This window comes from Syngnathus scovelli, chromosome 5, assembly GCF_024217435.2.
Source record: "Syngnathus scovelli strain Florida chromosome 5, RoL_Ssco_1.2, whole genome shotgun sequence".
Classification (NCBI taxonomy): Eukaryota; Metazoa; Chordata; class Actinopteri; order Syngnathiformes; family Syngnathidae; genus Syngnathus; species Syngnathus scovelli.
In genome coordinates this window covers 20,403,028-20,426,869 of record NC_090851.1, presented here as the reverse complement: position 1 = coordinate 20,426,869, position 23,842 = coordinate 20,403,028, and the positions used below count along the sequence as shown (strand labels likewise).

The 23,842-nt window shown below is 35.9% G+C and overlaps 1 long non-coding RNA gene across 1 annotated transcript; it reads left to right on the top strand.

Moving 5' to 3' along the window:
- Positions 1-248: 248 nt before the first annotated feature.
- LOC137840303 (uncharacterized) lies at positions 249-16,845 on the top strand. The gene is made up of 2 exons (XR_011086857.1): positions 249-1,153; positions 2,847-16,845. It is a non-coding gene; the product is annotated as an uncharacterized lncRNA (long non-coding RNA).
- The last annotated feature ends 6,997 nt before the right edge of the window (positions 16,846-23,842 follow it).

The window sequence follows — 23,842 nt, the reverse complement described above, 5'->3', positions numbered from 1 at the left end:
AAACGGGAAGTTGTGGAATAGGTAGGCAAAACATGAACAGTTGAAAGTTGGAATGAGAATAATCGGTTAAAAAATGTAGAAATTAGAGTAGAAAAACAAAATTTTTGAGAATTTGGTTGAATTCCAAATTTGGAATTTTTGATAAGTGGGAAGTAAGCAAAAGATGAAAAGTTGAAAGTTGGAATGGATTGAATCGGTTGCACAATGTAAAGATTAGAGAAGAAAAACAAAATGTTTGAGAATTTGGTTGAATTTCAAATTTGGAATTTTTGGTAAGTCGGAAGTTGTGGAATAGGTAGGCAAAAGATGAAGAGTTGAAAGTTGGAATGGGTTGAATCGGTTGAACAATGTAGAAATTAGAGTAGAAAAACAAAATGTTGGAGAATTTGGTTGAATTTCAAATATGGAATTTTTGGTAAGTGGGAAGTTGTGGAATAGGTAGGCAAAAGATGAAGAGTTGAAAGTTGGAATGGGTTGAATCGGTTGAACAATGTAGAAATTAGAGTAGAAAAACAAAATGTTGGAGAATTTGGTTGAATTTCAAATATGGAATTTTTGGTAAGTGGGAAGTTGTGGAATAGGTAGGCAAAAGATGAAGAGTTGAAAGTTGGAATGGGTTGAATCGGTTGAACAATGTAGAAATTAGATTAGAAAAACGAAATTTTGGAGAATTTGGTTGAATTTCAAATTTGGAATTTTTGGTAAACGGGAAGTTGTGGAATAGGTAGGCAAAACATGAACAGTTGAAAGTTGGAATGAGTTGAATCGGTTAAAAAATGTAGAAATTAGAGTAGAAAAACAAAATTTTTGAGAATTTGGTTGAATTCCAAATTTGGAATTTTTGGTAAGTGGGAAGTTGTGAAATAGGTAAGCAAAAGATGTAAAGTTGAAAGTTGGAATGGATTGAATCGGTTTCACAATGTAAAGATTAGAGAAGAAAAACCAAATGTTTGAGAATTTGGTTGAATTTCAAATTTGGAATTTTTGGTAAGTGGGAAGTTGTGGAATAGGTAGGCAAAAGATGAAGAGTTGAAAGTTGGAACGGGTTGAATCGGTTGAACAATGTAGAAATTAGAGTAGAAAAACGAAATTTTGGAGATTTTGGTTGAATTTCAAATTTGGAATTTTTGGTAAGTCGGAAGTTGTGGAATAGGTAGGCAAAAGATGAAGAGTTGAAAGTTGGAATGGGTTGAATCGGTTGAACAATGTAGAAATTAGAGTAGAAAAACAAAATGTTGGAGAATTTGGTTGAATTTCAAATATGGAATTTTTGGTAAGTGGGAAGTTGTGGAATAGATAGGCAAAAGATGAACAGTTGAAAGTTGGAATGAGTTGAATCGGTTGAACAATGTAGAAATTAGAGTAGAAAAACGAAATTTAGAAAGATTTGGTTGAATTTCAAATTTGGAATTTTTGGTAAACGGGAAGTTGTGGAATAGGTAGGCAAAACATGAACAGTTGAAAGTTGGAATGAGTTGAATCGGTTGAAAAATGTAGAAATTAGAGTAGAAAAACAAAATTTTTGAGAATTTGGTTGAATTCCAAATTTGAAAATTTGGAATTTTTCATAAGTTGGAAGTTGTGGAATAGTTAGAAAAAGATGAACAGTTGAAAGTTGGAATGGGTTGAATCGGTTGAAAAACGTAAAAGTTAGAGTGGAAAAACGAAATTTTGGAGAATTTGGTTGAATTTCAAATTTGGAATTTTTGGTAAGTGGGAAGTTGTGGAATAGGTAGGCAAAAGATGAACAGTTGAAAGTTGGAATGAGTTGAATCGGTTGAACAATGTAGAAAAAAGTGGAATGATGTAAATGTGAAATGTCGAATCTGCCATTAAGAATGAATGGGGAAAAATTTGTCGTAAGTTCGCGAATTTTGCGAAATCGGAAAATTTTCGGAACGAGAAAAATGGAAGCGCTCATCTCGTGAATATTTGGAACGCGTGAAAAGTGGAACGGAGTGAATCGGATGAACTATGTGGAAGAAGAAGCGGGACAAAAAAGTGTGGAGAATAAAATATAATAATAACTAGAAAATGCAATTTCTGGAGAAATTGCGTGTGAAGGCGAAGACTTTGAATCACTTCTTGGGGAATGCTGGCGAATTATGCTGAAACGAGTTGAATTACTTGAGAAATGTAGAAAATAGAGGTGAAAAACGGAATTTTGGAGAATTTGGTGGAATTTCAGAATTTTGGAGAATTTGGTTGAGTTTAAAATCTTAAAATGTGGAATTTATGGCAAGTGGAAATTTGGGGAATAGGTAGGAAAAAGATGAAGAGTTGAAAGTTGGAATGGGTTGAATCGGTTGAACAATGTGAAAATTAGAGTAGAAAAACACATTTTTGGAGAATTTGGTTGAATTTCAAATTTCAAATTTAGAATTTTTTGTAAGGGGAAGTTGTGGAATAGGTAAGCAAAAGATGAAGAGTTGAAAGTTAGAATGGGTTGAATCGGTAGAGAAATGTAGAAATGAGAGTAGAAAAACGAAATTTTGGAGAATTTGGTTGAATTTCAAATTTGGGATTTTTGGTAAGTGGGAAGTTGTGTAATACGTAGGCAAAAGATGAAGAGTTGAAAGTTGGAATGGGTTGAATCGGTTGAAAAATGTACAAATTAGAGTCGAAAAACGAAATTTTGCAGAATTTGGTTGAATTTCAAATTTGGAATTTTTGGTAAGTGGGAAGTTGTGAAATAGGTAAGCAAAAGATGAAAAGTTGAAAGTTGGAATGGATTGAATCGGTTGCACAATGTAAAGATTAGAGTAGAAAAACAAAATGTTTGAGAATTTGGTTGAATTTCAAATTTTTAATTTTTAATTTTTGGTAAGTGGGAAGTTGTGGAATAGGTAGGCAAAAGATGAAGAGTTGAAAGTTGGAATGGGTTGAATCGGTTGAACAATGTAGAAATTACAGTAGAAAAACGAAATTTTGGAGATTTTGGTTGAATTTCAAATTTGGAATTTTTGGTAAGTGGGAAGTTGTGGAATAGGTAGGCAAAAGATGAAGAGTTGAAAGTTGGAATGGGTTGAATTGGTTGAACAATGTAGAAATTAGAGTAGAAAAACAAAATGTTGGAGAATTTGGTTGAATTTCAAATATGGAATTTTTGGTAAGTGGGAAGTTATGGAATAGGTAGGCAAAAGATGAAGAGTTGAAAGTTGGAATGGGTTGAATCGGTTGAACAATGTAGAAATTAGATTAGAAAAACGAAATTTTGGAGAATTTGGTTGAATTTCAAATTTGGAATTTTTGGTAAACGGGAAGTTGTGGAATAGGTAGGCAAAACATGAACAGTTGAAAGTTGGAATGAGTTGAATCGGTTAAAAAATGTAGAAATTAGAGTAGAAAAACAAATTTTTTTGAGAATTTGGTTGAATTCCAAATTTGGAATTTTTGGTAAGTCGGAAGTTGTGGAATAGGTAGGCAAAAGATGAAGAGTTGAAAGTTGGAATGGGTTGAATCGGTTGAACAATGTAGAAATTAGAGTAGAAAAACAAAATGTTGGAGAATTTGGTTGAATTTCAAATATGGAATTTTTGGTAAGTGGGAAGTTGTGGAATAGGTAGGCAAAAGATGAAGAGTTGAAAGTTGGAATGGGTTGAATCGGTTGAAAAATGTACAAATTAGATTAGAAAAACGAAATTTTGGAGAATTTGGTTGAATTTCAAATTTGGAATTTTTGGTAAACGGGAAGTTGTGGAATAGGTAGGCAAAACATGAACAGTTGAAAGTTGGAATGGGTTGAATCGGTTGAACAATGTAGAAATTAGATTAGAAAAACGAAATTTTGGAGAATTTGGTTGAATTTCAAATTTGGAATTTTTGGTAAACGGGAAGTTGTGGAATAGGTAGGCAAAACATGAACAGTTGAAAGTTGGAATGAGTTGAATCGGTTAAAAAATGTAGAAATTAGAGTAGAAAAACAAAATTTTTGAGAATTTGGTTGAATTCCAAATTTGGAATTTTTGGTAAGTCGGAAGTTGTGGAATAGGTAGGCAAAAGATGAAGAGTTGAAAGTTGGAATGGGTTGAATCGGTTGAACAATGTAGAAATTAGAGTAGAAAAACAAAATGTTGGAGAATTTGGTTGAATTTCAAATATGGAATTTTTGGTAAGTGGGAAGTTGTGGAATAGGTAGGCAAAAGATGAAGAGTTGAAAGTTGGAATGGGTTGAATCGGTTGAACAATGTAGAAATTAGATTAGAAAAATGAAATTTTGGAGAATTTGGTTGAATTTCAAATTTGGAATTTTTGGTAAACGGGAAGTTGTGGAATAGGTAGGCAAAACATGAACAGTTGAAAGTTGGAATGAGTTGAATCGGTTAAAAAATGTAGAAATTAGAGTAGAAAAACAAAATGTTGGAGAATTTGGTTGAATTTCAAATATGGAATTTTTGGTAAGTGGGAAGTTGTGGAATAGGTAGGCAAAACATGAACAGTTGAAAGTTGGAATGAGTTGAATCGGTTGAAAAATGTAGAAATTAGAGTAGAAAAACAAAATTTTTGAGAATTTGGTTGAATTCCAAATTTGAAAATTTGGAATTTTTCATAAGTTGGAAGTTGTGGAATAGTTAGAAAAAGATGAACAGTTGAAAGTTGGAATGGGTTGAATCGGTTGAAAAACGTAAAAGTTAGAGTGGAAAAACGAAATTTTGGAGAATTTGGTTGAATTTCAAATTTGGAATTTTTGGTAAGTGGGAAGTTGTGGAATAGGTAGGCAAAAGATGAACAGTTGAAAGTTGGAATGAGTTGAATCGGTTGAACAATGTAGAAAAAAGTGGAATGATGTAAATGTGAAATGTCGAATCTGCCATTAAGAATGAATGGGGAAAAATTTGTCGTAAGTTCGCGAATTTTGCGAAATCGGAAAATTTTCGGAACGAGAAAAATGGAAGCGCTCATCTCGTGAATATTTGGAACACGTCAAAAGTGAAACGGAGTGAATCGGATGAACTATGTGGAAGAAGAAGCGGGACAAAAAAGTGTGGAGAATAAAATAGAAGAATAATAATAATAACTAGAAAATGCAATTTCTGGAGAAATTGCGTGTGAAGGCGAAGACTTTGAATCACTTCTTGGGGAATGATGCTGAATGAAAAGATGAACAGTTGAAAGTTGGAATGGGTTGAATCGGTCAAAAAATGTAGAAATTAGAGGTGAAAAACGGAATTTTGTGAAATTTTGTCGAAATTTTTAACGTGAAAACGTGAAATTTTTGAATTTGGGAATTTTGGGAATGTCGAGAATCATTCCGAATGTGGTTTGAATGTGCTGAATGAGGTGAATTTAAAAGGGGAATGACGTAAATGTGAATTGTCGAATCTGCCATTGAGAATGAATGGGGAAAAATTTGTCGTAAATTCGCGAATTTCGCGAAATCGGAAAATTTTCGGAACGAGAAAAATGGAAGCGCTCATCTCGTGAATATTTGGAATACAACAAAAGTGGAACGGAGTGAATCGGATGAATTATGTGGAAGAAGAAGCGGGACAAAAAAGTGGCGGGAATAAAATAGAAGAATAATAATAATAATAGAGAATGGTGTAGAATAACATATGTGTGAAGGCCATCGCCTTCACACAATAATAATAATAATAGAGAATGGTGTAGAATAACATATGTGTGAAGGCCATCGCCTTCACACAATAATAATAACTAGAATTTGCAATTCCTGAAGAAATTGCGTGTGAAGGTGAAGAGGTTGAATAAATACTTGGGGAATGCTGCAGAATGATGTTGAAAAGAGTTGAATCGGTTGAAAAATGTAGAAATTACAAGGGAAAAAGGAAATTTGGGAAAATTGGGTGTGAATTTCAAAATTGAAAATTTGGAATTTTGGGTAAGTGGGAAGTTGTGAAATAGGTAGGAAAATGATGAACAGTTGAAAGGTGGAATGGGTTGAATAAGTTGAAAATGTAGAAATTAGAGTAGAAAAACAAAATTGTAGAGAATTTTTGGTAAGTGGGAAGTTGTGGAATAGGAAGGCAAAAGAGGAACAGTTGAAAGTTGGAACGAGTTGAATCAGTTAAAAAATGTAGAAGTTAGAGCAAATCTTGAATCCTAATAGAGAATGAATGGGAATTAAAAGAAAAAAAAATGCACCAAAAGTTTCTGAAATTTGGAACAAAAGAAAAAAACGGCTTCAGGAGGTTCACTTTTGGGGTTAAAATGTTGAAATGGGTTTAATCGGGCAAAATTTGCAAAAGTTAGCGCAAATGTAGGTAATTAGGGCACTTAATGTTGAAATATGGTCATTTCCGGTTTGATTTGGGTCACTTCCGGTTTGATTAGAGGCACTTCCGGTCTAGCTCAGGTCACTTCCGGTTTATTTGGGGTCACTTCCGGTTTAAAAAGGTCACTTCCGGTTGAAAAAGGTCACTTCCGGTTTGATTTGGGGTCACTTCCGGTTTGATTTGGGGTCACTTCCGGTTTACCTGAGGTCACTTCCGGTTCATTTGGGGTCAATCCCGGTTTGATTTGGGGCACTTCCAGTTCATTCCGCGTACATTGGGGCACTTCAGGGTCAATCCAAGATGGCCGCCACTCTGGAAGTGGGGGTCAAGGGTTGAATTGTGGAAGTGGGGGTGAAGGGGGTGAATATGGTAAGCATAAGGTGAACAAAGTGAATAAAGTTGGAATGGGTTGAATCGGTCGAAAAATATAGAAATTAGAAGGGAAAAACTAAATTTTTGGAAAATTTGGTGTGAATTTCAAAATTGAAAATTTGGAAATTTTGCTAAGTGGGAAGGTGTGGAATAGGTAGGCAAAAGATGAACAGTTGAAAGTTGGAACGAGTTGAATCGGTGGAAAAATGTAGAAATTAGAAGTGAAAAACTAAATTTAGTGAAATTTAGCAAAATTTTGTGCAAATTTTAAAAGTGAAAACGTGAAATTTGTGAATTTGGCAAGTTTGGGAATGTCCCAAATGTGATTTGAATGTGTTGAAATAAGTGAATTTCAAACTGGAACAACAAAAATGTGAAATGTTGAATCTGCCATTAAGAATGAATGGGGAAGAATTTGCCGGAATTTTGTGAATTTTGCGAAAACGGAAAATTTTTTGAACGAAAAAAATGTAAGCACCCGTGTCATGAATATTTGGAATCAGTGAAAAGTGGAATGGAGTGAATCGGTTGAAGTATGTGGAAGTAGTTAACGGACAAAAAAGTGAGCGGAATAAGTAGAATAATAATAATAATAATAACTAGAATTTGCAATTCCTGAAGAAATTGCGTGTGAAGGTGAAGAGGTTGAATAAATACTTGGGGAATGCTGCAGAATGATGTTGAAAAGAGTTGAATCGGTTGAAAAATGTAGAAATTACAAGGGAAAAGGAAATTTGGGAAAATTCGGTGTGAATTTCAAAACTGAAAATTTGGAATTTTGGGTAAGTGGGAAGTTGTGGAATAGGTAGGAAAATGATGAACAGTTGAAAGGTGGAATGGGTTGAATAAGTTGAATGGGTCGAATAAGTTGAAAAAAGTAGAAATTAGAGTAGAAAACCAAAATTGAACAGTTGAAAGTTGGAACGAGTTGAATCGGTTAAAAAATGTAGAAGTTAGAGCAAATCTTGAATCCTAATAAAGAATGAATGGGAATTAAAAGAAAAAAAAATTGCGCCAAAATCTTTTGAAATTTGGAACAAAAGGAAAAAAACGGCTTCAGGAGGTTCACTTTTGGGGTTAAAATGTAGAAACGGGTTTAATCGGTCAAAATTTGCAAAAGTTAGCGCAAATGTAGGTATTTTGGGCACTTAATGTTGAAATATGGTCACTTCCGGTTTGATTTGGGTCACTTCCGGTCTATTTGAGTCACTTCCGGTTTGAATAAAGGCACTTCCGGTCTAGCTGAGGTCACTTCCGGTTTATTTGTGGTCACTTCCGGTTTAAAAAGGTCACTTCCGGTTTAAAAAGGTCACTTCCGGTTTGATTTGGGGTCACTTCCGGTTTACCTGAGGTCACTTCCGGTTCATTTGGGGTCAATTCCGGTTTGATTTGGGGCACTTCCAGTTCATTCCGGGTTCATTGGGGCACTTCAGGGTCAATCCAAGATGGCCGCCACTCTGGAAGTGGGGGTCAAGGGTTGAATTGTGGAAGTGGGGGTGAAGGGGGTGAATATGGTAAGCATAAGGTGAACAAAGTGAATAAAGTTGGAATGGGTTGAATCGGTTGAAAAATGTAGAAATTAGAAGGGAAAAACTAAATTTTGGGAAAATTTGGTGTGAATTTCAAAATTGAAAATTTGGAAATTTTGCTAAGTGGGAAGGTGTGGAATAGGTAGGCAAAAGATGAACAGTTGAAAGTTGGAACGAGTTGAATCGGTGGAAAAATGTAGAAACTAGAAGTGAAAAACTAAATTTTGTGAAATTTTGCAAAATTTTGTGCAAATTTTAAAAGTGAAAATGTGAAATTTTTGAATTTGGCAAGTTTGGGAATGTCCCCAATGTGATTTGAATGTGTTGAAATAAGTGAATTTCAAACTGGAACAACAAAAATGTGAAATGTTGCATCTGCCATTAAGAATGAATGGGGAAAAAAATGCCACAAAATCGTGAATTTTGTGAAAACGGAAAATTTTTCGAACAAAAAAAATGTAAGCAGCCGTGTCATGAATATTTGGAATAAGTGAAAAGTGGAACGGAGTGAATCGGTTGAAGTATGTGGAAGGAGTTAAGCGTCAAAAAAGTGAGCGGAATAAGTAGAATAATAATAATAATAACTAGAATTTGCAATTCCTGAAGAAATTGCGTGTGAAGGTGAAGAGGTTGAATAAATACTTGGGGAATGCTGCAGAATGATGTTGAAAAGAGTTGAATCGGTTGAAAAATGTAGAAATTACAAGGGAAAAGGAAATTTGGGAAAATTGGGTGTGAATTTCAAAACTGAAAATTTGGAATTTTGGGTAAGTGGGAAGTTGTGGAATAGGTAGGAAAATGATGAACAGTTGAAAGGTGGAATGGGTTGAATAAGTTGAATGGGTTGAATAAGTTGAAAAAAGTAGAAATTAGAGTAGAAAACCAAAATTGAACAGTTGAAAGTTGGAACGAGTTGAATCGGTTAAAAAATGTAGAAGTTAGAGCAAATCTTGAATCCTAATAAAGAATGAATGGGAATTAAAAGAAAAAAAAATTGCGCCAAAATCTTTTGAAATTTGGAACAAAAGGAAAAAAACGGCTTCAGGAGGTTCACTTTTGGGGTTAAAATGTAGAAACGGGTTTAATCGGTCAAAATTTGCAAAAGTTAGCGCAAATGTAGGTATTTTGGGCACTTAATGTTGAAATATGGTCACTTCCGGTTTGATTTGGGTCACTTCCGGTCTATTTGAGTCACTTCCGGTTTGAATAGAGGCACTTCCGGTCTAGCTGAGGTCACTTCCGGTTTAAAAAGGTCACTTCCGGTTTAAAAAGGTCACTTCCGGTTTGATTTGGGGTCACTTCCGGTTTGATTTGGGTCACTTCCGGTCTATTTAGGTCACTTTCGGTTTGATTAGAGGCACTTCCGGTCTATTTAGGTCACTTCCGGTTTGATTAGAGGCACTTCCGGTCTAGCTGAGGTCACTTCCGGTTTATTTGGGGTCACTTCCGGTTTAAAAAGGTCACTTCCGGTTTGATTTGGGGTCACTTCCGGTTTGATTTGGGGTCACTTCCGGTTTACCTGAGGTCACTTCCGGTTCATTTGGGGTCAATTCCGGTTTGATTTGGGGCACTTCCAGTTCATTCCGGGTTCATTGGGGCACTTCAGGGTCAATCCAAGATGGCCGCCACTCTGGAAGTGGGGGTCAAGGGTTGAATTGTGGAAGTGGGGGTGAAGGGGGTGAATATGGTAAGCATAAGGTGAACAAAGTGAATAAAGTTGGAATGGGTTGAATCGGTTGAAAAATGTAGAAATTAGAAGGGAAAAACTAAATTTTGGGAAAATTTGGTGTGAATTTCAAAATTGAAAATTTGGAAATTTTGCTAAGTGGGAAGGTGTGGAATAGGTAGGCAAAAGATGAACAGTTGAAAGTTGGAACGAGTTGAATCGGTGGAAAAATGTAGAAACTAGAAGTGAAAAACTAAATTTTGTGAAATTTTGCAAAATTTTGTGCAAATTTTAAAAGTGAAAACGTGAAATTTTTGAATTTGGCAAGTTTGGGAATGTCCCCAATGTGATTTGAATGTGTTGAAATAAGTGAATTTCAAACTGGAACAACAAAAATGTGAAATGTTGAATCTGCCATTAAGAATGAATGGGGAAAAAAATGCCACAAAATCGTGAATTTTGTGAAAACGGAAAATTTTTCGAACAAAAAAAATGTAAGCAGCCGTGTCATGAATATTTGGAATAAGTGAAAAGTGGAACGGAGTGAATCGGTTGAAGTATGTGGAAGGAGTTAAGCGTCAAAAAAGTGAGCGGAATAAGTAGAATAATAATAATAATAATAATAATAATAATAAAGGACAGCAATAACAATAGTGTGAAGGTCTTCACCTTCACACTAATAACTAGAATTTGCAATTCCTGAAGAAATTGCGTGTGAAGGTGAAGAGGTTGAATAAATACTTGGGGAATGCTGCAGAATGATGTTGAAAAGAGTTGAATCGGTTGAAAAATGTAGAAATTACAAGGGAAAAGGAAATTTGGGAAAATTGGGTGTGAATTTCAAAACTGAAATTTTGGAATTTTGGGTAAGTGGGAAGTTGTGGAATAGGTAGGAAAATGATGAACAGTTGAAAGGTGGAATGGGTTGAATAAGTTGAATGGGTTGAATAAGTTGAAAAAAGTAGAAATTAGAGTAGAAAACCAAAATTGAACAGTTGAAAGTTGGAACGAGTTGAATCGGTTAAAAAATGTAGAAGTTAGAGCAAATCTTGAATCCTAATAAAGAATGAATGGGAATTAAAAGAAAAAAAAATTGCGCCAAAATCTTTTGAAATTTGGAACAAAAGGAAAAAACGGCTTCAGGAGGTTCACTTTTGGGGTTAAAATGTAGAAACGGGTTTAATCGGTCAAAATTTGCAAAAGTTAGCGCAAATGTAGGTATTTTGGGCACTTAATGTTGAAATATGGTCACTTCCGGTTTGATTTGGGTCACTTCCGGTCTATTTGGGTCACTTCCGGTTTGATTAGAGGCACTTCCGGTCCAGCTGAGGTCACTTCCGGTTTATTTGGGGTCACTTCCGGTTTTAAAAGGTCACTTCCGGTTTGATTTGGGGTCACTTCCGGTTTGATTTGGGGTCACTTCCGGTTTACCTGAGGTCACTTCCGGTTCATTTGGGGTCAATTCCGGTTTGATTTGGGGCACTTCCAGTTCATTCCGGGTTCATTGGGGCACTTCAGGGTCAATCCAAGATGGCCGCCACTCTGGAAGTGGGGGTCAAGGGTTGAATTGTGGAAGTGGGGGTGAAGGGGGTGAATATGGTAAGCATAAGGTGAACAAAGTGAATAAAGTTGGAATGGGTTGAATCGGTTGAAAAATGTAGAAATTAGAAGGGAAAAACTAAATTTTTGGAAAATTTGGTGTGAATTTCAAAATTGAAAATTTGGAAATTTTGGTAAGTGGGAAGGTGTGGAATAGGTAGGCAAAAGATGAACAGTTGAAAGTTGGAACGAGTTGAATCGGTGGAAAAATGTAGAAATTAGAAGTGAAAAACTAAATTTTGTGAAATTTTGCAAAATTTTGTGCAAATTTTAAAAGTGAAAACGTGAAATTTTCTAATTTGGCAAGTTTGGGAATGTCCCCAATGTGATTTGAATGTGTTGAATTAAGTGAATTTCAAACTGGAGCAACGTAAATGTGAAATGTTGAATCTGCCATTAAGAATGAATGGGGAAGAATTTGCCGGAATTTTGTGAATTTTGCGAAAACGGAAAATTTTTTGAACGAAAAAAATGTAAGCACCCGTGTCATGAATATTTGGAATCAGTGAAAAGTGGAATGGAGTGAATCGGTTGAAGTATGTGGAAGTAGTTAACGGACAAAAAAGTGAGCGGAATAAGTAGAATAATAATAATAATAATAAAGGACAGCAATAACAATAGTGTGAAGGTCTTCACCTTCACACTAATAATAAAGGACAGCAATAACAATAGTGTGAAGGTCTTCACCTTCACACTAATAATAGAGAATGGTGTAGAATAACATATGTGTGAAGGCCATCGCCTTCACACAACTAGAAAATGCAATTTCTGGAGAAATTGCGTGTGAAGGCGAAGACTTTGAATCACTTCTTGGGGAATGATGCCGAATGATGTTGAAATGAGTTGAATTTCTTGAGAAATGTGGAAAATAGAAGTGTAATACTAAATTTTTGAGAATATGGTTGAATTTCAAATTTGATTTTTGGAATTTTTGGTAAGTGGAAAGTTGTGGAATAGGCAGGCAAAGGATGAACAGTTGAATGTTGGAACGGGTTGAATCGGTTAAAAAATGTAGAAGTGAGAGCAAATGTTGAATCCCCATAGAGAATGAATGGGAATTAAAAGAAAAAGCAATTGCGCCAAAATATTTTGAAATTTGGAACAAAACGTAAAAAAACAGCTTCAGGAGGTTCACTTTTGGGGTTAAAATGTTGAAATGTGTTTAATCGGGCAAAATTTGCAAAAGTTAGCGCAAATGTAGGTATTTAGGGCACTTAATGTTGAAATATGGTCACTTCCGGTTTGATTTGGGTCACTTCCGGTCTATTTGGGTCACTTCCGGTTTGACTAGAGGCACTTCCGGTCTAGCTGAGGTCACTTCCGGTTAATTTGGGGTCACTTCCGGTTTAAAAAGGTCACTTCCGGTTTAAAAAGGTCACTTCCGGTTTGATTTGGGGTCACTTCCGGTTTACCTGAGGTCACTTCCTGTTTACCTAAGGTCACTTCCGGTTCGATTTGGGGCACTTCCGGTTCATTCTAGGTTCATTGGGAGCACTTCAGGGTCAATCCAAGATGGCCGCCACACTGGAAGTGGGGGTCAAGGGTTGAATTTTGTAAGCATAGTGGAAGTGGGGGTGAAGGTGGTGAATATGGTAAGGATGAGGTGACCAAAGTGAATAAAGTTGGAATGGGTTGAATCGGTTGAAAAATGTAGAAATTAGAGTAGAAAAACCAAATTTTGTAGAATTTGGTTGAATTTCAAAATTGAAAATTTGGAAATTTTGGTAAGTGGGAAGGTGTGGAATAGGTAGGCAAAAGATGAACAGTTGAAAGTTGGAATGGGTTGAATCGGTTGAAAAACGTAGAAGTTAGAGTAGAAAAACGAAATTTTGGAGAATTTGGTTGAATTTCAAATTTGAAATTTTGGAATTTTTGGTAGGTGAGAAGTTGTGGAATAGGCAGGCAAAAGATGAACAGTTGAAAGTTGGAATGGGTTGAATCGGTTGAAAAATGTAGAAGTTAGAGTAGAAAAACGAAATTACGAAGAATTTGGTTGAATTTCAAATTTGAAAATTTGGAATTTTTTTGTAAGTGGGAAGTTGTGGAATAGGTAGGCAAAAGATGAACAGTTGGAAGTTGGAACGGGTTGAATCGGTCGAAAAATGTAGAAATTAGAGGTGAAAAACGAAATTTCGTGAAATTTTGTCGGAATTTTTAACGAGAAAACGTGAAATTTTTGAATTTGGGAATTTTGGGAATGTCGAGAATCATTCCGAATGTGGTTTGAATGTGCTGAATGAGGTGAATTTAAAAGGGGAATGACGTAAATGTGAAATGTCGAATCTGCCATTGAGAATGAATGGGGAAAAATTTGTCGTAAATTCGCGAATTTTGCGAAATCGGAAAATTTTCGGAACGAGAAAAATGGAAGCGCTCATCTCGTGAATATTTGGAATACGTCAAAAGTGGAACGGAGTGAATCGGATGAATTATGTGGAAGAAGAAGCGGGACAAAAAAGTGGCGGGAATAAAATAGAAGAATAATAATAACTAGAAAATGCAATTTCTGGAGAAATTGCGTGTGAAGGCGAAGACTTTGAATCACTTCTTGGGGAATGATGGCGAATGATGTTGAAACGAGTTGAATTTCTTGAGAAATGTGGAAAATAGAAGTGTAATACTAAATTTTGGAGAATTTGGTTGAATTTCAAATTTGAAGTTTGGAATTTGTGGTAAGTGGGAGGTTGTGGAATAGGTAGGCAAAAGATGAACAGTTGAATGTTGGAACGGGTTGAATCGGTTAAAAAATGTAGACGTGAGAGCAAATGTTGAATCTCCATAGAGAATGAATGGGAATTAAAAGAAAAAGCAATTGCGCCAAAATATTTTGAAATTTGGAACAAAACGTAAAAAAACAGCTTCAGGAGGTTCACTTTTGGGGTTAAAATGTTGAAACGGGTTCAATCGGACAAAAAATGCAAAAGTTAGCGCCTAATGTAGCTATTTATGGCAGTTAATGTTGAAATAAGTTCACTTCCGGGTTGATTTGGGTCACTTCCGGTCCATTTGGGTCACTTCCGGTCTGATTAGAGGCACTTCCGGTCCAGCTGAGGTAACTTCCGGTTTATTTGGGGTCACTTCCGGTTTATAAAGGGCACTTCCGGTTTAAAAAGGTCACTTCCGGTTTGATTTGGGGTCACTTCCGGTTTACCTAAGGTCACTTCCTGTTTACCTAAGGTCACTTCCGGTTCGATTTGGGGCACTTCCGGTTCATTCTAGGGTCATTGGGAGCACTTCAGGGTCAATCCAAGATGGCCGCCACACTGGAAGTGGGGGTCAAGGGTTGAATTTTGTAAGCATAGTGGAAGTTGGGGTGAAGGGGGTGAATATGGTAAGGATGAGGTGACCAAAGTGAATAAAGTTGGAATGGGTTGAATCGGTTGAAAAATGTAGAAATTAGAGTAGAAAAACCAAATTTTGTAGAATTTGGTTGAATTTCAAAATTGAAAATTTGGAAATTTTGGTAAGTGGGAAGGTGTGGAATAGGTAGGCAAAAGATGAACAGTTGAAAGTTGGAATGGGTTGAATCGGTTGAAAAACGTAGAAGTTAGAGTAGAAAAATGACATTTTGGAGAATTTGGTTGAATTTCAAATTTGAAATTTTGGAATTTTTGATAGGTGAGAAGTTGTGGAATAGGCAGGCAAAAGATGAACAGTTGAAAGTTGGAATGGGTTGAATCGGTTGAAAAATGTAGAAATTAGAGTAGAAAAACGAAATTACGAAGAATTTGGTTGAATTTCAAATTTGAAAATTTGGAATTTTTTTGTAAGTGGGAAGTTGTGGAATAGGTAGGCAAAAGATGAACAGTTGGAAGTTGGAACGGGTTGAATCGGTCGAAAAATGTAGAAATTAGAGGTGAAAAACGAAATTTCGTGAAATTTTGTCGGAATTTTTAACGTGAAAACGTGAAATTTTTGAATTTGGGAATTTTGGGAATGTCGAGAATCATTCCGAATGTGGTTTGAATGTGCTGAATGAGGTGAATTTAAAAGGGGAATGACGTAAATGTGAAATGTCGAATCTGCCATTGAGAATGAATGGGGAAAAATTTGTCGTAAATTCGCGAATTTTGCGAAATCGGAAAATTTTCGGAACGAGAAAAATGGAAGCGCTCATCTCGTGAATATTTGGAATACATCAAAAGTGGAACGGAGTGAATCGGATGAACTATGTGGAAGAAGAAGCGGGACAAAAAAGTGTGGAGAATAAAATAGAAGAATAATAATAATAACTAGAAAATGCAATTTCTGGAGAAATTGCGTGTGAAGGCGAAGACTTTGAATCACTTCTTGGGGAATGATGTTGAAATGAGTTGAATTTCTTGAGAAATGTGGAAAATAGAAGTGTAATACTAAATTTTGGAGAATCCATCCATCCATTTTCTGAACCGCTTAGTCCCCACGGGGGTCGCGGGCGTGCTGGAGCCTATCCCAGCCGTCATCGGGCAGTAGGCGGGGGACACCCTGAATTGGTTGCCAGCCAATCGCAGGGCACACAGAGACAGACAACCAATCGCACTCACACTCACACCTAGGGACAATTTGGAGTCTTCAATCGGCCTACCAAGCATGTTTTTGGAATGTGGGAGGAAACCGGAGTGCCCGGAGAAAACCCACGCGGGCCCGGGGAGAACATGCAAACTCCACACAGGGAGGGCCGGAGGTGGAATCGAACCCGCACCCTCCTAACTGTGAGGCGGACGTGCTACCCAGTGCGCCACCGAGCCGCCCGAGAATTTTGGAGAATGTGGTTGAATTTCAAATTTGAATTTTGGAATTTTTGGTAAGTAGGAGGTTGTGGAATAGGTAGGCAAAAGATGAACAGTTGAAAGTTGGAACGGGTTGAAACGGTTAAAAAATGTAGAAGTTAGAGCAAATCTTGAATCCCCATAGAGAATGACTGGGAATTAAAAGAAAAAGCAATTGCGCCAAAATATTTTGAAATTTGGAACAAAAGGACAAAAAACGGCTTAAGGAGGTTCCCTTTTCCCTTTAAAATGTTGAAACGGGTTTAATCGGACAAAAAATGCAAAAGTTAGCGACTAATGTAGCTATTTAGGGCAGTTAATGTAGAAATAAGGTCACTTCCGGGGTGATTTGGGTCACTTCCGGTCTATTTGGGTCACTTCCGGTTTGAGTAGAGGCACTTCCGGTCTAGCCGAGGTCACTTCCGGTTTATTTGGGGTCACTTCCGGTTTAAAAAGGTCACTTCCGGTTTAAAAAGGTCACTTCCGGTTTGATTTGGGGTCACTTCCGGTTTACTTGAGGTCACTTCCGGTTCATTTGGGGTCACTTCCGGTTTGATTTGGGTCACTTCCGGTCTATTTGGGTCACTTCCGGTTTGACTAGAGGCACTTCCGGTCTAGCTGAGGTCACTTCCGGTTAATTTGGGGTCACTTCCGGTTTAAAAAGGTCACTTCCGGTTTAAAAAGGTCACTTCCGGTTTGATTTGGGGTCACTTCCGGTTTACCTAAGGTCACTTCCTGTTTACCTAAGGTCACTTCCGGTTCGATTTGGGGCACTTCCGGTTCATTCTAGGTTCATTGGGAGCACTTCAGGGTCAATCCAAGATGGCCGCCACACTGGAAGTGGGGGTCAAGGGTTGAATTTTGTAAGCATAGTGGAAGTGGGGGTGAAGGTGGTGAATATGGTAAGGATGAGGTGACCAAAGTGAATAAAGTTGGAATGGGTTGAATCGGTTGAAAAATGTAGAAATTAGAGTAGAAAAACCAAATTTTGTAGAATTTGGTTGAATTGCAAAATTGAAAATTTGGAAATTTTGGTAAGTGGGAAGGTGTGGAATAGGTAGGCAAAAGATGAACAGTTGAAAGTTGGAATGGGTTGAATCGGTTGAAAAACGTAGAAGTTAGAGTAGAAAAACGAAATTTTGGAGAATTTGGTTGAATTTCAAATTTGAAATTTTGGAATTTTTGGTAGGTGAGAAGTTGTGGAATAGGCAGGCAAAAGATGAACAGTTGAAAGTTGGAATGGGTTGAATCGGTTGAAAAATGTAGAAGTTAGAGTAGAAAAACGAAATTACGAAGAATTTGGTTGAATTTCAAATTTGAAAATTTGGAATTTTTTTGTAAGTGGGAAGTTGTGGAATAGGTAGGCAAAAGATGAACAGTTGGAAGTTGGAACGGGTTGAATCGGTCGAAAAATGTAGAAATTAGAGGTGAAAAACGAAATTTCGTGAAATTTTGTCGGAATTTTTAACGAGAAAACGTGAAATTTTTGAATTTGGGAATTTTGGGAATGTCGAGAATCATTCCGAATGTGGTTTGAATGTGCTGAATGAGGTGAATTTAAAAGGGGAATGACGTAAATGTGAAATGTCGAATCTGCCATTGAGAATGAATGGGGAAAAATTTGTCGTAAATTCGCGAATTTTGCGAAATCGGAAAATTTTCGGAACGAGAAAAATGGAAGCGCTCATCTCGTGAATATTTGGAATACATCAAAAGTGGAACGGAGTGAATCGGATGAACTATGTGGAAGAAGAAGCGGGACAAAAAAGTGTGGAGAATAAAATAGAAGAATAATAATAATAACTAGAAAATGCAATTTCTGGAGAAATTGCGTGTGAAGGCGAAGACTTTGAATCACTTCTTGGGGAATGATGGCGAATGATGTTGAAACGAGTTGAATTTCTTGAGAAATGTGGAAAATAGAAGTGTAATACTAAATTTTGGAGAATTTGGTTGAATTTCAAATTTGAAGTTTGGAATTTGTGGTAAGTGGGAGGTTGTGGAATAGGTAGGCAAAAGATGAACAGTTGAATGTTGGAACGGGTTGAATCGGTTAAAAAATGTAGACGTGAGAGCAAATGTTGAATCTCCATAGAGAATGAATGGGAATTAAAAGAAAAAGCAATTGCGCCAAAATATTTTGAAATTTGGAACAAAACGTAAAAAAACAGCTTCAGGAGGTTCACTTTTGGGGTTAAAATGTTGAAACGGGTTCAATCGGACAAAAAATGCAAAGGTTAGCGCCTAATGTAGCTATTTATGGCAGTTAATGTTGAAATAAGTTCACTTCCGGGTTGATTTGGGTCACTTCCGGTCCATTTGGGTCACTTCCGGTCGGATTAGAGGCACTTCCGGTCCAGCTGAGGTCACTTCCGGTTTATTTGGGGTCACTTCCGGTTTAAAAAGGTCACTTCCGGTTTGATTTGGGGTCACTTCCGGTTTGATTTGGGGTCACTTCCGGTTTACCTGAGGTCACTTCCTGTTTACCTAAGGTCACTTCCGGTTTGATTTGGGCCACTTCCGGTTCATTCTAGGTTCATTGGGAGCACTTCAGGGTCAATCCAAGATGGCCGCCACACTGGAAGTGGGGGTCAAGGGTTGAATTTTGTAAGCATAGTGGAAGTGGGGGTGAAGGGGGTGAATATGGTAAGGATGAGGTGACCAAAGTGAATAAAGTTGGAATGGGTTGAATCGGTTGAAAAATGTAGAAATTAGAGTAGAAAAACCAAATTTTGTAGAATTTGGTTGAATTTCAAAATTGAAAATTTGGAAATTTTGGTAAGTGGGAAGGTGTGGAATAGGTAGGCAAAAGATGAACAGTTGAAAGTTGGAATGGGTTGAATCGGTTGAAAAACGTAGAAGTTAGAGTAGAAAAATGACATTACGAAGAATTTGGTTGAATTTCAAATTTGAAAATTTGGAATTTTTTTGTAAGTGGGAAGTTGTGGAATAGGTAGGCAAAAGATGAACAGTTGGAAGTTGGAACGGGTTGAATCGGTCGAAAAATGTAGAAATTAGAGGTGAAAAACGAAATTTCGTGAAATTTTGTCGGAATTTTTAACGTGAAAACGTGAAATTTTTGAATTTGGGAATTTTGGGAATGTCGAGAATCATTCCGAATGTGGTTTGAATGTGCTGAATGAGGTGAATTTAAAAGGGGAATGACGTAAATGTGAAATGTCGAATCTGCCATTGAGAATGAATGGGGAAAAATTTGTCGTAAATTCGCGAATTTTGCGAAATCGGAAAATTTTCGGAACGAGAAAAATGGAAGCGCTCATCTCGTGAATATTTGGAATACATCAAAAGTGGAACGGAGTGAATCGGATGAACTATGTGGAAGAAGAAGCGGGACAAAAAAGTGTGGAGAATAAAATAGAAGAATAATAATAATAATAATAATAGAGAATGGTGTAGAATAACATATGTGTGAAGGCCATCGCCTTCACACAATAATAATAGAGAATGGTGTAGAATAACATATGTGTGAAGGCCATCGCCTTCACACAACTAGAAAATGCAATTTCTGGAGAAATTGCGTGTGAAGGCGAAGACTTTGAATCACTTCTTTGGGAATGCTGGCGAATTATGCTGAAACGAGTTGAATTACTTGAGAAATGTAGAAAATAGAGGTGAAAAACGGAATTTTGGAGAATTTGGTGGAATTTCAGAATTTTGGAGAATTTGGTTGAGTTTAAAATCTTAAAATGTGGAATTTATGGCAAGTGGAAATTTGGGGAATAGGTAGGAAAAAGATGAAGAGTTGAAAGTTGGAATGGGTTGAATCGGTTGAACAATGTGAACATTAGAGTAGAAAAACACATTTTTGGAGAATTTGGTTGAATTTCAAATTTCAAAATTTGGAATTTTTTGTAAGGGGAAGTTGTGGAATAGGTAAGCAAAAGATGAAGAGTTGAAAGTTGGAATGGGTTGAATCGGTAGAGAAATGTAGAAATGAGAGTAGAAAAACGAAATTTTGGAGAATTTGGTTGAATTTCAAATTTGGGATTTTTGGTAAGTGGGAAGTTGTGTAATACGTAGGCAAAAGATGAAGAGTTGAAAGTTGGAATGGGTTGAATCGGTAGAGAAATGTAGAAATGAGAGTAGAAAAACGAAATTTTGGAGAATTTGGTTGAATTTCAAATGTGGGATTTTTGGTAAGTGGGAAGTTGTGTAATACGTAGGCAAAAGATGAAGAGTTGAAAGTTGGAATGGGTTGAATCGGTTGAAAAATGTACAAATTAGAGTCGAAAAACGAAATTTTGCAGAATTTGGTTGAATTTCAAATTTGGAATTTTTGGTAAGTGGGAAGTTGTGAAATAGGTAAGCAAAAGATGACAAGTTGAAAGTTGGAATGGATTGAATCGGTTTCACAATGTAAAGATTAGAGTAGAAAAACAAAATGTTTGAGAATTTGGTTGAATTTCAAATTTTTAATTTTTGGTAAGTGGGAAGTTGTGGAATAGGTAGGCAAAAGATGAAGAGTTGAAAGTTGGAATGGGTTGAATCGGTTGAACAATGTAGAAATTACAGTAGAAAAACGAAATTTTGGAGATTTTGGTTGAATTTCAAATTTGGAATTTTTGGTAAATGGGAAGTTGTGGAATAGGTAGGCAAAAGATGAAGAGTTGAAAGTTGGAATGGGTTGAATTGGTTGAACAATGTAGAAATTAGAGTAGAAAAACAATGTTGGAGAATTTGGTTGAATTTCAAATATGGAATTTTTGGTAAGTGGGAAGTTATGGAATAGGTAGGCAAAAGATGAAGAGTTGAAAGTTGGAATGGGTTGAATCGGTTGAACAATGTAGAAATTAGATTAGAAAAACGAAATTTTGGAGAATTTGGTTGAATTTCAAATTTGGAATTTTTGGTAAACGGGAAGTTGTGGAATAGGTAGGCAAAACATGAACAGTTGAAAGTTGGAATGAGTTGAATCGGTTAAAAAATGTAGAAATTAGAGTAGAAAAACAAATTTTTTTGAGAATTTGGTTGAATTCCAAATTTGGAATTTTTGGTAAGTCGGAAGTTGTGGAATAGGTAGGCAAAAGATGAAGAGTTGAAAGTTGGAATGGGTTGAATCGGTTGAACAATGTAGAAATTAGAGTAGAAAAACAAATTGTTGGAGAATTTGGTTGAATTTCAAATATGGAATTTTTGGTAAGTGGGAAGTTGTGGAATAGGTAGGCAAAAGATGAAGAGTTGAAAGTTGGAATGGGTTGAATCGGTTGAACAATGTAGAAATTAGATTAGAAAAACGAAATTTTGGAGAATTTGGTTGAATTTCAAATTTGGAATTTTTGGTAAACGGGAAGTTGTGGAATAGGTAGGCAAAACATGAACAGTTGAAAGTTGGAATGGGTTGAATCGGTTGAACAATGTAGAAATTAGATTAGAAAAACGAAATTTTGGAGAATTTGGTTGAATTTCAAATTTGGAATTTTTGGTAAACGGGAAGTTGTGGAATAGGTAGGCAAAACATGAACAGTTGAAAGTTGGAATGAGTTGAATCGGTTAAAAAATGTAGAAATTAGAGTAGAAAAACACAATTTTTGAGAATTTGGTTGAATTCCAAATTTGGAATTTTTGGTAAGTCGGAAGTTGTGGAATAGGTAGGCAAAAGATGAAGAGTTGAAAGTTGGAATGGGTTGAATCGGTTGAACAATGTAGAAATTAGAGTAGAAAAACAAAATGTTTGAGAATTTGGTTGAATTTCAAATATGGAATTTTTGGTAAGTGGGAAGTTGTGGAATAGGTAGGCAAAAGATGAAGAGTTGAAAGTTGGAATGGGTTGAATCGGTTGAACAATGTAGAAATTAGATTAGAAAAACGAAATTTTGGAGAATTTGGTTGAATTTCAAATTTGGAATTTTTGGTAAACGGGAAGTTGTGGAATAGGTAGGCAAAACATGAACAGTTGAAAGTTGGAATGAGTTGAATCGGTTAAAAAATGTAGAAATTAGAGTAGAAAAACAAAATGTTGGAGAATTTGGTTGAATTTCAAATATGGAATTTTTGGTAAGTGGGAAGTTATGGAATAGGTAGGCAAAAGATGAAGAGTTGAAAGTTGGAATGGGTTGAATCGGTTGAACAATGTAGAAATTACAGTAGAAAAACGAAATTTTGGAGAATTTGGTTGAATTTCAAATTTGGAATTTTTGGTAAACGGGAAGTTGTGGAATAGGTAGGCAAAACATGAACAGTTGAAAGTTGGAATGAGTTGAATCGGTTTAAAAATGTAGAAATTAGAGTAGAAAAACAAAATTTTTGAGAATTTGGTTGAATTCCAAATTTGAAAATTTGGAATTTTTCATAAGTTGGAAGTTGTGGAATAGTTAGAAAAAGATGAACAGTTGAAAGTTGGAATGGGTTGAATCGGTTGAAAAACGTAAAAGTTAGAGTGGAAAAACGAAATTTTGGAGAATTTGGTTGAATTTCAAATTTGGAATTTTTGGTAAGTGGGAAGTTGTGGAATAGGTAGGCAAAAGATGAACAGTTGAAAGTTGGAATGAGTTGAATCGGTTGAACAATGTAGAAAAAAGTGGAATGATGTAAATGTGAAATGTCGAATCTGCCATTAAGAATGAATGGGGAAAAATTTGTCGTAAGTTCGCGAATTTTGCGAAATCGGAAAATTTTCGGAACGAGAAAAATGGAAGCGCTCATCTCGTGAATATTTGGAACACGTCAAAAGTGGAACGGAGTGAATCGGATGAACTATGTGGAAGAAGAAGCGGGACAAAAAAGTGTGGAGAATAAAATATAATAATAATAATAATAATAATAATAATAATAATAGAGAATGGTGTAGAATAACATATGTGTGAAGGCCATCGCCTTCACACAATAACTAGAAAATGCAATTTCTGGAGAAATTGCGTGTGAAGGCGAAGACTTTGAATCACTTCTTGGGGAATGATGTTGAAATGAGTTGAATTTCTTGAGAAAATAGAAGTGTAATACTAAATTTTGGAGAATTTGGTTGAATTTCAAATTTGAAAGTTTGGAATTTTTGGTAAGTGGAAAGTTGTGGAATAGGTAGAAAAATGATGAACAGTTGAAAGTTGGAATGGGTAGAATCGGTTGAAAAATGTAGAAATTAGAGTAGAAAGACGAAATTTAGAAAAATTTGGTTGAATTTCAAATTTGGAATTTTTGGCAAATGGGAAGTTGTGGAATAGGTTGGCAAAAGATGAACAGTTGAAAGTTGGAATGAGTTGAATAAGTTGAAAAATGTAGAAATTAGAGTAGAAAAACGAAAATTTGGAGAATTTGGTTGAATTTCAAATTTGGAATTTTTGATCAGTGGGAAGTTGTGGAATAGGTAGGCAAAAGATGAACAGTTGAAAGTTGGAATGGGTAGAATTGGTTGAAAAATGTAGAAATTAGAGTAGAAAAACGAAATTTTGAAAAATTTGGTTGAATTTCAAATTTGGAATTTTTGGTAAACGGGAAGTTGTGGAATAGGTAGGCAAAAGATGAACAGTTGAAAGTTGGAATGGGTTGAATCGGTTGAACAATGTAGAAATTAGAGTAGAAAAACAAAATTTTTGAGAATTTGGTTGAATTCCAAATTTGAAAATTTGGAATTTTTCATAAGTTGGAAGTTGTGGAATAGTTAGAAAAAGATGAACAGTTGAAAGTTGGAATGGGTTGAATCGGTTGAAAAACGTAAAAGTTAGAGTGGAAAAACGAAAT